This window comes from Dermochelys coriacea, chromosome 25 (genome assembly GCF_009764565.3).
Source record: "Dermochelys coriacea isolate rDerCor1 chromosome 25, rDerCor1.pri.v4, whole genome shotgun sequence".
NCBI lineage: Eukaryota > Metazoa > Chordata > Testudines > Dermochelyidae > Dermochelys > Dermochelys coriacea.
Genome location: NC_050092.1, coordinates 12,186,247 through 12,199,329, shown reverse-complemented (window position 1 = coordinate 12,199,329; position 13,083 = coordinate 12,186,247).

Sequence of the window (13,083 nt, the reverse complement as noted above, 5' to 3'; positions counted from 1 at the left end):
CCCCCTTCATGGGCTTCTCCTCAGCCACCCTCTGGGCTCCATTATCAGGCCCTCTCTGAGCTACCTTTGAGTCTTTCCCCTGCTCGGGTCTAGAGCGCTCAGCCCCCTGGCTGGTTCCCTTGGAGAACAGCTCTCAGCCCCTATTGGGCTCTGTTACTTGCAGCCTTCCCTGGTCCGGTATAGAGCACTGGCCACCTGGCTGGTTCTCCTGGACTTCCCAGCTCCCTGCAGACCTGTCCCTGGCTCAGGACCTTTCAGGGAGGGGAGGGAGGGAGCTAGCCTGCCTACCTGCCCCCACCCTGTAGTTCTATGCACCCCAAATTGCTCTCTCTGAGCCCTTTTATGAGGCCCAGGTGTCCACTGAGCTATCACCTAGCCCCTCCCCTTAGTCCCACCCCCTCAGGCTGGAAAGCAGCTAATTAATTATTATGGCACAGGTGGGGCTGGTGCCATCTCCCCTGAAAGGGGTGTCACCCTGTGACAGTGCTGCAATGAGCCCCAGGTAAGGTGTGGTGCCTGGTAAACTAGAGGGACAAAGCTGGAACTCAGTCTGTGTGGAAGCAGGGTTGTTTGGCTGCAGCGTCTGGTTGTTTTCTGCACTAACTGTTTGTTAATGTTTGTGGTTCCATTTATCCTGACAACCCTATGCCTCCTGGGCCAACCTGCCCACCTTACACAGCCAGAGTCAGATAGGAAGGGTTTTGATTTGTGTTTTTGCGTTCCAATTCTTAAGGATGGAAAATAACGCCTGGCAGTTCCTGTGTGGGGTGAGAAGTGGGTTCACTAACACTGAAGCATAAATCTTCCCAAGCCTAGCTATAGCTCAGACTCATGCATGGCCGTTAGCCATGCACACAGTGAGGTCAGTGATTCTGATTCAGTGCAGTGCAGAAAGGAGTGAACCAAATTCCGCCCCCCCAGGCAGCAGACCATGGGCCAGGTCCTCTGTAGCTCCAATGACTACACCCAGTGACATCAGCTGAGGGGTTTGGCCCTGTAACTTCAGATTGGCCAGCTGTCACTAGAGTGGAATTTCCGTCTGGAGCTTGCCTGTGTTCATGCAATCAGGTTGCACTAGGTACATTCCTCTTCCAAGAAAGAGAGTGCTTTAGGAAAAGGCAAATCTGGATTAGCCCAGAGGAGACGCTGCAACATGAGAATGCCCCAGTGGAAAACGCTCCCCTCCTGCTGCAGGGTCCAGTTCCTTGGTGACCTTCCTAAGCCATCAAGGACGATCTGGAGACTCCTTTCGAGCTTGCCAGTGCTATTCTTAGCCTGCCCATGGGGCTCAGTGCAGAGCAAAATGGATGTGATCCTAAGGGGAAATGCACTGCAGTGAACGGACCAGCACTGCACACCTCTTAAATGCTGCCTAGGCCTTGTGCTATCCCCTTTCCACAGGGCAAATTCCCGCAGCCTGGGTTTAATGTGCCCCCTGCACTGTGACCCAAGACCCTGGTGTCCCAGGAAACTGGTGGCAGTGAGAAGCTCTGATCCCAAAGGCCGCCATGGACCCTAATCCCTTCCCTGGCATCCTCCTGGCTCTTCGGTGTCAGGGGAAAGGAAGGCGTCTATCTACAGCATGTGTTGCTTGAAGACCGAGACGCTTCCTTCGTGATCTATTTTCCCAGTTAACTGGACTAGGCAACGTTTCGGCTGATCCCGCTCCTGGGCGCTCGCACAGCAAGGGCGCGCACTGGTCGAGGCTCTCTCTGCTTTTCTGAAATGCACGAAGTGGAGGCTGCCCGGGGGGTCATCCCTTTGCTGGGGGGTGTCCCAGATATCTTCCAGCATTACAGGGCGTTCAACCCAGCCAACAGCCACGCTCAGCCTGCAGCTCGGACGGTCACCACGAGTCAATCACTGGGTTAGCCCTGGTGTCAGGAATTCTGGATTCTGGCTGCCTACAGGGATGTCTACACTACAGCTACTTCACACAACTACGGCGCTGCAGCTGTGCCGACAGAAGGGGCTTTCCTTTCCTGTAGTTCACCCACTGCCTTGAGAGACAGTAGCTAGGTCGAAAGCAGAATTCTTCCATCCACCCTGCAGTTTCTACACTGGGGGTTAGTCAGGGCCAGATTTCCAATTAGGTCACGGTATGCACAGACCTAGGGGCGTCCTAGGGGCACCTAAAATTTAAAAGTGGGTTAAAAGTTTCATTTTTTATGGAAAACACGAAGGTCAGCTGTAGTCAGGGGCGTGGGGGTTGGGGGGGAAGGGTGCTGAAGATGCTGTGCCTAGCAGCATGTAAGGTGTAAATCTGGCTGTGGGGTTAGTTCTGCTTTACTGTGTATCTCAGGACTGGTGAATTTTTCCCATGCTTGAGTGATGTAGTTAGATTGATCTAAGCTTTAGGTGTAGAGCAGGCTTAAGATATACCACATCCAGACTGTCTTTCATCTGTCTGTCTATCTATCCATCCCCGTACACACCCATCTATCTACCTAACAGGATCTGCATTCAGAAGGGACAGGTGAAATATGACTCCCCCTTAGTGTTGAAATGCATTTGGAGGATGGAGAGAACCCGAACTGGTTACATCCCCACCTAGAACAGAGTCTCAGCCATGCCCTGAGGAACAGAAGAACCCAGACTGGACTCCAGCTGCACGTTCTCTGCTGCTCCAGCAGCGACTCTGGTGAAGAAGTTTTGGGTGTCAGGTTTGGTGTGGAGGTGGTTGGCTGGTGTTTAGTGGCCTGTGATGTACAGGAGGTCAGACTTGGGAGTCTCTTCTGGCCTTAAACGCCATGACTATGACTCCAAGGAGTCAGAAGTCCAAGGGGCAAGGGAACCTCCTGGAGCAATTTCTTCAGGCTCTCTTCCCAGCTCTTTTCCAGGCTCTCATACTGAGCAATGCCTCCCAGAGCTTCCCCTGAAGATTCAGTTCCTGTCCTTAACTGAGTTCTCAATCCACAGCAACCCTTAATTCAGGGCTACCGCCAGTTGGCTCCCTGCAGTGTTTCACTCCCCAAGCACTTGCAGAGGTTAAGACCACCAAGCGCTGGACATCACAGATCTTTCAAGAATCAAAGTCTTTCACCTTTCCCAGTATTCTTAAAGAATCACAATGTTGACTTTTATTATCGGGCCCCTTTCGCCTGCTGCTATTATTTGGTGTTTCAGCAAAAATGTGGATACTTTAAGGCCCTCTATTTTTTTCCTAGCGATCCCACCCCCTTTCCACAGTGCACTCTTTGCACTCCCACAGGAGAGGATCAGCTGTTTCCTGGACCGAGCCCATCCCACATAATCCAGCTCCGTGTTAGGTTCTTAGACACAAATCGCTATTTAAGCCACAATGGCCATTCACAATTCTAAACAGGGCCACATTGCTCTGTCTCTCCAGGCCGTGGAGCACATCAGCATTGGGCATATTTCACGGAAGCTCAGCCCCTTCTGCTCCATGAGTTCTCTTTTTAGACTCACCCCCCCAGGGCCGACTCCTCTTAATCGCACCCTTCGGGTGCAATGGGATGTGCTAATTGGCCTCTCTGTCCCACATTAACCATTTCACCACCCCCACCATGCAGACACCACTTGAAGCCCAATTTGGGGTGATCTAAGCGGTGCCTTGGCTTTGCCTGAGCTCTCTGCACAGGGGTGAATTCCACCCTACACCAGGGCTTTGCCCACCTCATCATATATTGGAGAGGCCCTGGAGGTTTTTCGCCTTCCTCTGTAGCATGGGGCACGGGTCACTTGAGGGAGGATTCTCTGCTCCTTGAAGTCTTTAAACCACGATTTGAGGACTTCAATAGCTCAGACATAGTTTAGGTTTTTCGTAGGAGTGGGTGGGTGAGATTCTGTGGCCTGCGTTGTGCAGGAGGTCGGACTAGATGATCAGAATGGTCCCTTCTGACCTTAGTATCTATGAATCTTTGAATATAGAACTCACAGCAGGGCAGCGTCCATCCTGGGTCAAACGTTAACCCTGTGGAATAGAGAATGCGAGACCTTCCCACTGCTGAGCTAGAAAACGTCGCTAAACCAGATGGATGCAAGGCCTGATTTCTCAAGTCCACCATCAACATGTCTCTAGATCTTAAAAGGGGCATGAAATAAGCTCCCTCTGTCTTGTGGGTCAGAAAACAGCCAAGCGGCAAGCACCTTTGCCAGTTTAAATCTTCCGTAATGCCACCCTGGGGATGCAGTCTGATTAGCAGAGCATATTTGCAGTGGATACATTTTTAATTAAACAGTACATTGTTTGCCCTCAGCCCCTTGCCTCCAATGAGGGTTAGCTGCTGGCATCTTCGATCTCAGACAGATGGCTGCTGCTAAGATATTGCATCTACTGCCATCTGCACAGAACTGACATAGCCAGCCACGAGCCAGGCCCTGCCAATGTGTTCACTAAACACCGCTCGTTAATGCGATCAGCCTGGCAGCTGCAGATGAGGGAGGACCGCTGGCAGCCGAGGTGGAGAGAGAGGCTGCCTTGGCCACTTGGCCTCCAGAGCTCCTGAGAGGTGCCTCTGTTGATGGGCCAGAGCTGTTACGAACCATGGAGTCTCACTCCTGAGCTGGTCCAAACATAACCCCAACAAAAGCTCCAATAAACACCTGCTCAACACCATGAAAAAGGGGTGAAATTGGTCGTCCCCGTCCCCCGCACCCAGGCCTAAGCCCCACCCTCAGCCCCATGGTTGGGGCTCCCAAAATCCTTTGCTTCCACATTAAAAATGCCAGGGGCTGTTCTACAGGAAGGGTGCTGGATCCTGCTATCAGCGGTGGGGCTGAATTAGTGTCAGCAACTGTGGCTTATCTGTGTAAAGACACAATGCTGGTGTCTCTGGGATCAGACCGGTAACCGGCCCTGGTACTGATCAGCTGTCGGGTGTAATGTACAATATTTCTGCACATTCCCCCACCCCGGCTCTCTTGTTATCTAATTATCTCAGAGCTGCTTTTTGATGCCTGGTGGGCTGGAGCATTTTTATTTGCAGCGCCCTGGTCCATTTCCTTCAGCACCAGACGTACCGGGGGTCTGCTGCGTCTCCATCCTCTCTCTGGAGTCTGCTGGGTACCAGACCCAACCACCATGCTATTGCCATGTCAGCAGCTTGCCTCAAGGTGGTGCTGTTGCCCTCCATATGGACACAGAGCAGGGTTCCTTTCCCCAGGCACCTTTGCAGCCTGATGGAGATGGGTTTGCGGAGGGATCATTCTCCTTCCTAAACCCCAGGGATGGCGGCGCCTGGAGACAGGACACCGCATGGAGTGGGCCGGGGGGGGGGGTTCTGAGGTGGCTCGGCTGACTGGTCCTAGCTCGCATACTCAGCTGATCATACTAGCTGATCCCCATCTGTTGGGTCAGGAAGGAACCCCCCCGCCCCAGGTCAGATTGGCAGGACTTTTGGGGGGCGGGGAGGGGGGCAGAAGCGGAGTTCACCTTCCTCTGCAATGTGTGGGTCTTTCACTTAATCATTGCTCTGCATTGTGGGGGGTGGGAGGCCTCCTGTCCGCTGCCCATGGCCTATAGCAGCCTAGTCTCCTGTGGGCTGTAACATTTTGGTCTCAGTTGGGGGGCTGGGTTTAGTGTGCGGGCACTGGCCTGAGCCATACAGCAGGTCAGCCTATGATCTGGAGGTGATTTAAACTCCACGGGTATGTCTACACTGCACCAAAATACCCCCAGCATCGAGTCTCAGAGCCCAGGTTCATTGACTTGGTCTCATGAGACTGGGGCTTCAGGGCTATAAAATTGCACTATAAACATTTGGGCTCAGGCTGGCACCTGGGCTCTGAGCCCTTCCCCCCTCACGGGGTCGCAGAGCCCGGGCTCCAGCCCAAACCTGAACGTCTACGCTGCAGTTCTTAGCCCTGCAGCTGGAGGCCCCTCTCCTCTGCGAGCCCGCATCGGCTGACCCAGGTCACCGGTGGCTGTGCGGGGGGTCTCTGACCTCAGTGTGGCCATGCCCAAAGACGCTGTGATGGTGGTCGGTGTTCCGAAGTGACATAACCGGGAAGAATTGGATAATGTGGAGCACCAGTTCATACTGGCCAAATGCCAGACTAAACATTCCAGTCCACGTGGCCTGGGGCAAAATCTCACCACGGAGCCCCTTGGTAGTGTGCCATTTAAAAACAGCACAGGGGAATAGACTGTATGATGGGCCAATCCCGTCTTGGGGCAGGGGTTCTCCAATTTCCAATTCTCTGGGCCAGATCCTCTGCTGATATCATGGGAGCCTGGGGCAATGAAATGAATCAGCTGTGCTCTCCACGACCTGGCGGCTGAGCTACTTTCCCCATTAAACGGCGTCTCTCCGGACGAGAGGCTAGTGCTGAGGAACCGTTTCTTCAGATAAAAATCTCCTATGAAGTTATGACGGTTATGCTGGGGTAATAAACCCTGAGATTCCACCGCCTTCATCAAAGCAAAGGACCTCAGGATACAAACATCAAAAGAGAATCTCTTCTGCGGGTCTAATAGGTCCACCATTACCACTGCTGCCCTAATGATTAGGACAAGATGTGCCCTCACATTCTGGTTCCTGAGGCAAGTGCTTCTAAGCTGGTGGACTTAATCCTTCCTCCGGCAAGGGATTCCAGCGTGAGATTTCTCTTGTATGTACAAGGGAAGGAAATTAATACTTGGCTAAGAGCGCGTCTCCAGGTCACGCCAAGCACCAGGCCCCTGCAATATTAGCTCTGATATCGAATATGCAAGACGTGTGCAGTGGGGATTTCAATAACATGCTCCATTTCTCTCTCCTTGTTAGCTAGGGAGCTGGGAATTCTGTGCCGTGTTCGGAGCCTGCCTCTGACTGCTGGCAGTGGTTCGGGCAGGGCCCTGAGTGACGTGGGCTTCCGCTCAATGACAAGTACTCCATCATCTGTATTTACCAGGAGCATGCAAACCACAGGCGGGAGGGGTGGAAAAAAGGAATAATCAGGCCACCAATTTCATCCCAACATGCTGAATCCCAGTTTGCAGTAGGGTTTGTGGGTGTTCACTTCTGAAGATCAGGCTACATTTTAAGATGGGGGTGGTCAAAGGAGTCAAGGTGCTTGATCCCAGTTTATACCTTGTCAACACGTAAAGGTTGTACTGCTTTAACAGTCCTGGTATAGTTATAGGTAGGTATCCCCCTATTGTGGATGTAGTTATATGGGTATAAAGGTGTTTATACACCCGGTATAGCTCATTTCCTCTACTGGAAGGGGAATAAGCTACACTGGTATTAGGAACCTTTGTACCAGTATAACTCTGTCCATATTAATTATTATTATTTATTAATGGGACAGTAGCACATAGGAACCCCAGTCATGGACCAGGACCCCATTGTCATGGCAGAACGGGGGCGGGACCACAGATGGAAGGGGTGGGGCAGGGTGGGACTCCCCACTTGCTCTGGCCCAGGGCCCCAGGAAACCTTAATCCACCTCTGCACAGAGCTGATCCTCAGATCATTGAGACAAATCGCCATGGGGTGTAGCCACCCTTGAAGATGGAGCATGACCCAGATTGCTGTCCAGAGAGATCCCTACGGCAGCCTGGCTGGAGGTTCAGTCTGCGGTTCTTGGTATGGATGGATTATTAAGATGAAAAGCCAGCTAATTATGGGCCAAGGAATAACCAAGGAATAACCCCCATGCTAGGCGCTGTGTGAACACAGAACAAAAAGACAGTCCCTGCCCGCAAAAGCTGGTTTTACCGCTATAATTATATTGGTAACCCCCCCGCCCCCGCAACCAACATAGTTACACTGGCACAAAAACTGTGTTTAGAAGGAGCATAATGAGCAACCGATGGGAGGTACGGGCTCAAATCCCAGTTGAAATGCTTAAATAGGGATTTAGGAGTCAAACCACATTGCGGCTTATAAATACTGCTACTGCTGCTAAGAAGCCACACGGGGAAATGTTGATACCATATGAAAACTCTCCCTCTTGTCTTCCCCCCAAAGCCAAATGTTCTTCCACATTAGGGTGATTAACCATTGGAACTAAATACCAAGGGAAGCCGTGGATTCTCCATCACCTGGGGCATGTCTACACTGCATGTGGGAGTGAGCCACCCAGCCCGGGTCCACAGACTTGTGTGGGTGGGGCTCACGTTAGCATGTTAACAGCTGTGTAGACATTATGGCTCAGGCTGGAACTTGGGCTCTCAAGCCTAAGGGGCGAGGCAGGCTTGAAAGCCTGAGCTCCAGCAAAGCGGATCAAAGCTAGATATCTTTCTGGGGGACTCAAACACCAGTTATTGGTCTTAATACAGGGGTAAATGGGTGAGATTCGCTGCCCTGTCTTATACAGGAGACCAGCCTAGATGGTCTAATGGTTCCTTCTGCCCTTAAACTCTAGGAGTCTGCAAGTTGCACGGAGGAGTTGTTAAAGAAAAGGGATTTCTCATTGAATTTCAGGTAACTGGGAGATTTAGATAAGAAAGCTCGACACATGGTGCTATAAACTGGAGTGCAGCGCATTGGATTGCTTCTTTGTGCCAGTGTAATCAACTGTTGGATTGGCAGAGCCTTCCCAAAAGAAACTGACAAGCAGGTCTTGCCGGCATGCAATATTCTCATTGTAATGGGCTTCCTAAGTGTTTATTAGAATATTTTATCATATCTGAGAGAGGCAAACTCAGGCCTGCTTGATCGAGTCAAGTTGCAACTCTCCTTTGGAAGAATATTCTTAAAGGGAGCGACCTTCTAATTGATACATTGACTTTGCCTCAATTTATACAAATCCTGCCTGTGCCCTGTTATGTTGCAGAGATAAAGGTGGATTGGAGAAGGCTGGTTTGCATAATTATTATTTATCACTTCATCTAGAACAAGCACCATCGCCCTGTTTCTCCACAGCCTCCCACAATTGTAGATTATATCTGAAGAGGCCAAGTGCCTGTTCCCTTGTAAATATGGTAATATGGATTTGTTTGTTTCTTTTCAACAGCTTTGCAATTCTGCTAACGATTGGCTGTTGTAGGGAGGGACTGTTTACCGCCTGTATCTAAACAACACACTACACTGAAGTTCACTGGGTAGGGACTATATCAGTCTGTGTTTCAAGCATATTGTCAGCACTTAACACATCAATGATCATTAGAGGAGGGATTAACCCATTTATCACTTTTGTGCTTATGTTGATTATCCTAGATACTATATTCGATTGGCAAATGAACACTTTGGGGTCAGATCATCAGCTGGTGCAAATCGGGGTATCTCATACCCAGTGAGGATCGGGGCTAAAAATTCAATAGTTCCCAAAAGCTCCCGGGCAGACACAGGGCCCAGAAATGACCCAAACTGCAACCCAAAGCTCAGCTAAAGAGACACTGTCTCATGCTGCTCCGTGAAATTTGTTCGACTCAAGTTGTAGCACAGGAAGTCTGCTCCAGAGGTGCTGGCCCATCACACAACATGCCTGCCTGTCGCTAATTGGCAAATTTAACACCAGGAACAAACTGCAGGTGTGCCCAGTAGACCACATAGACCTGTCTTATACATAGCAGGGAGAGGTGATCTCACAGAGTGAGGTGCAGAACTTGCACGACAATAGCAGAAGGGACTGTCGGTTAAGATCCAGGGGGCATCAGCAGAGCCATGTGTGCCAAGAACTGGTCTATGAGGGGATGCTGCTTGTCAGGAGCAAGGCGTATGGGCCGAGCTATCTTAGGCCACGGACCAAAATAGCAGGGGGTAATATGCAGGTCAGAACCAAAGTAGGAGGACGGAGCTGTCTGAGAAAGCGTGCTGAGCATTTGCTGATCTCAGCTTTACTGTAGTGAGGGTTATTAGCCCTAATTCCAGGCATCAGATTTTCTAAAGAAAATATAATGCTCCTTCTGCATCACTGTCTGGCACATGTCTGGCTCTCGTCCATTCCTTTCCCTCAAGAAGCGGAGGGGTGATGGGTTTGAATTAAGACACTGGAAGACGACCTTTACCCTTTTGTCTCTGAGAGAGCAATTAATTATTTTGTTCTCTCATTACACTGGAATAAAATCTATTTTAGAGCAGCATAAATTTTGGTGCCTGAAATCACTTTTTCTATCCCGGAAAACATTTCTCGCCATCTCGCTCTTTTTTTAAGCCATTTGTATTTAATTGCTCGGCTGTCGCCGTTTCTGATGAAATACAAAAGAGAGAAAAATGAACTAATGTGTTTTGAAGAGACTGATTTAAAACTTAGGCAATTGAAGAATTGGCTTCCAGGCAAAGGTAGGGAATTGAGGGGCAGATGGTACAAGATGGTAGTTCGCTAGCCAGAGACCTAGGTTTAATTCCTAGCTCCGCCACCAGCTCCCTGTGCTCTTGGGCAAATCTCTGCAGTGTATGCCCGGGTCTGTGGGTCTGGGGCTTCTGGACAAGGTGTTTCTAAGCTCTTGCCTGAGCAGCCACATTGCACTGTAAACATGGGTTTACATTGCTTGACCTGGGTCTCTCAGCCATGCTAATGTAACCCACACACCTCCTGGGGGTGATGCTCTGTCCCCTCTAGTGGCACCGAGACCACTTAGAGATTAATGAGACTGCTATAGTCTTAGCTAAGAGCCATGTGACTTTTTGCTCATGCGTTTAGCTCCAGAAGTCTCAGGTTCGATCCTGCCTGTCGATGACCAGATTCTGTCGGTGTTACACTCATGCATCCATACTGCACTGCACAGAACATCTGACTCAGGTCTGCAGCTCGAGCTGTGTCCATACTGCAAAATGACAGGGCTTGGACTCAGGTCTCAGCAGGACTTGGGCTCTGACCCATCCCACAGCAGGCTCCTAGGACCTAGACCCTGAGTGCTCACTGACCTGAACTCAGATAGTTTGTATTTGGACAGACAGGAGGTTTGGCCTCCAACATGAGTCAGAACGTAGGCTTAGTGTGCAGTGTAGACGTACTCCCTGTGCCTCGGTTCCCTACTTATAAAATTGGTACTGTCACTTCCGTAGATCCCATGGGGGTTGTGAGGGTACGTGCAGTAAAGATTGTGAGGTGCTCAGACATTACAGTCACAGGGACCATCTAAGTACCTTAGTGAGGATTGTCTGGGAGGGGCTCTAGAATCTTGAACTGGTTTGGAAGCCATCCCTTTCATTCAGCCAAGGCCCAGATGTGGGAGGTGATGAAGCAAATTCCCAAACAAGCCTAGGTCCCATTTTCAAAAGTGACTTAGGCGCCTAGGCCCAGATTGGCCCCTAATTCCAATGGACATTTGGTGCCTAAATACCTTTGAGGATCTGGGCCTTAGTTGCCTAAGTCTCATTAAAAGTCAACTCGTAAGAGCCTAAATCAGTTTTGGAAAACGACTCCTAAACCACTTAGACACGTTTGAAAATTTTACCCAAAGCCCCACTGTGAGAGGCACAAAAGTAGGATTTCATGCAGGAGATTTAAAATGATGTCGGGATCACTGCTTTAGTGCAAGGGCTCTCAGGCCCTGGGAGTTGATCCCCCTGAAAGTTCACAAACAGGCGTCGGGAGGGTGTGACCCCCTCCCTTCCACTCCTCCTATATTTCTAAATGGAAAAGGGGTTGGAACTAGAGGAGACAGGGACCTGGGGTGGAGAAGGGAATCGTGGTATAGAATCATAAAAATGTCAGGGTGGAAGGAACCGCAAGAAGTCATCAAGACCAGCCTCCTGCACCGAGACAGGACCAAGTAAACCTAGACCATCCCTGATGGTGATTTGTCCAACCAGTTCTTAAAAACCTCCAGTGATGGGGATTCCCTATGCAAAAGGTTGCGAACCCCTGTTTTAGTGTAAGTAGCTCTTTCCGTCACTTCGGTTTCATGAGTCTTTATTTCTGATGCAAATAATTTTCAGTGATGCAAGCAAGGGGACACCTAACGTGTGTAGAAGACAGAGACCTTTGGGGCTGCAGCCATGTCCCTCAGAATGAAGAGTAGAGAGATATGCCTGGTGGCAGTGTCTTTGACCCAGTCTAGTGGCTAATGAGTCGACTAGACTGCTGGTGAGGCCAGGTAGGCCAAGATTATTTAGAGTGACTGGTGATTACGAGGTGAAGCCAGTTGCCCTTAAGGAAGATGGTGGCCCTCTATGCTGCTGGGAAGCAGAGAGGTGTCCTGAGACGACCAGGTGAATGGAGGTAGTGGCCATCTTTGCTATGGATAGCCTCTGGCCTCCATCTCATTGAGATGGTGGCTGGTTTAAGAAGGCCATCAAAACCGAGGGCGGCCTGTGGCCTCAATCCCACTGAGAACAATAAGAGATGGCAGCCATTTTGAAAGAGGGCAACCGCTGAATGAGTTTCTCTGGAAGAGAACATTGTTTTCAGACTGGAGGAGAAACTTTCTTTAGCATGACCCTCCTCAGCACAAATGTCCTTAGACGGAGACAAAAGTGAATCTCGAGGAGGGAATTTTTCACTCAGTCCCCTGCTTCCATTCCCTTCTTTGAGGAGAAATGGCCAGAACTGGGTTATTCCACGATTACGTTGAGCCCCGTCTGTCAGTCCTTCATTCATTGCTGAGGAAATGGAAAGGCCCAACCACGGCCACACACTCTGCAGCAGCCTGGATGGCAAAATGACTTGACATGCAGCCCAGACGCCCCTTGCCCTTGATTTATTGATCACATCCCGCTGTGTCATGGGCCCTCAGCTGGTTATGGGGACATATTCTCCATGCGGGCGGGAGAGAAATGGCAGCCATCGGAAATACTAATTGGCTAGATAGGTCAGTACCTGCTAGGGGTGGCAGAGAGGTTTATACCATCCCTGTGGGATGCTCAATTGCTTGGAATTTAAAATGACAATTAATACATATGGTTAAACTGCCCCCTGGCATCGCTCCCCCTACACACACACAAATGCCTCTCCCTGTTAATTGAATGGCATGAAGCCAATGAGGTCAGAGCTCACTCAAGCAAGACAAGGGCATTAAAACACATAGCGCTGTCTGATAGCAAGACAGGTCTGTCTACCTACTGGTGTTTAGCATTCCTGCCATGAACTGCTCATTAAAAAGCTAAGAGACAGCTTAAGCATCCCGTTAGAGACTTCAATGTTCTGTAGTTTTTTCCCTTCCAGATATGTTTGTGTGGTTAGAGGCCAATGTGTGTAGGTAGTGGAGATCACAGCCAAATGTCTGGAGGAAAAAGGGAAACATTTACA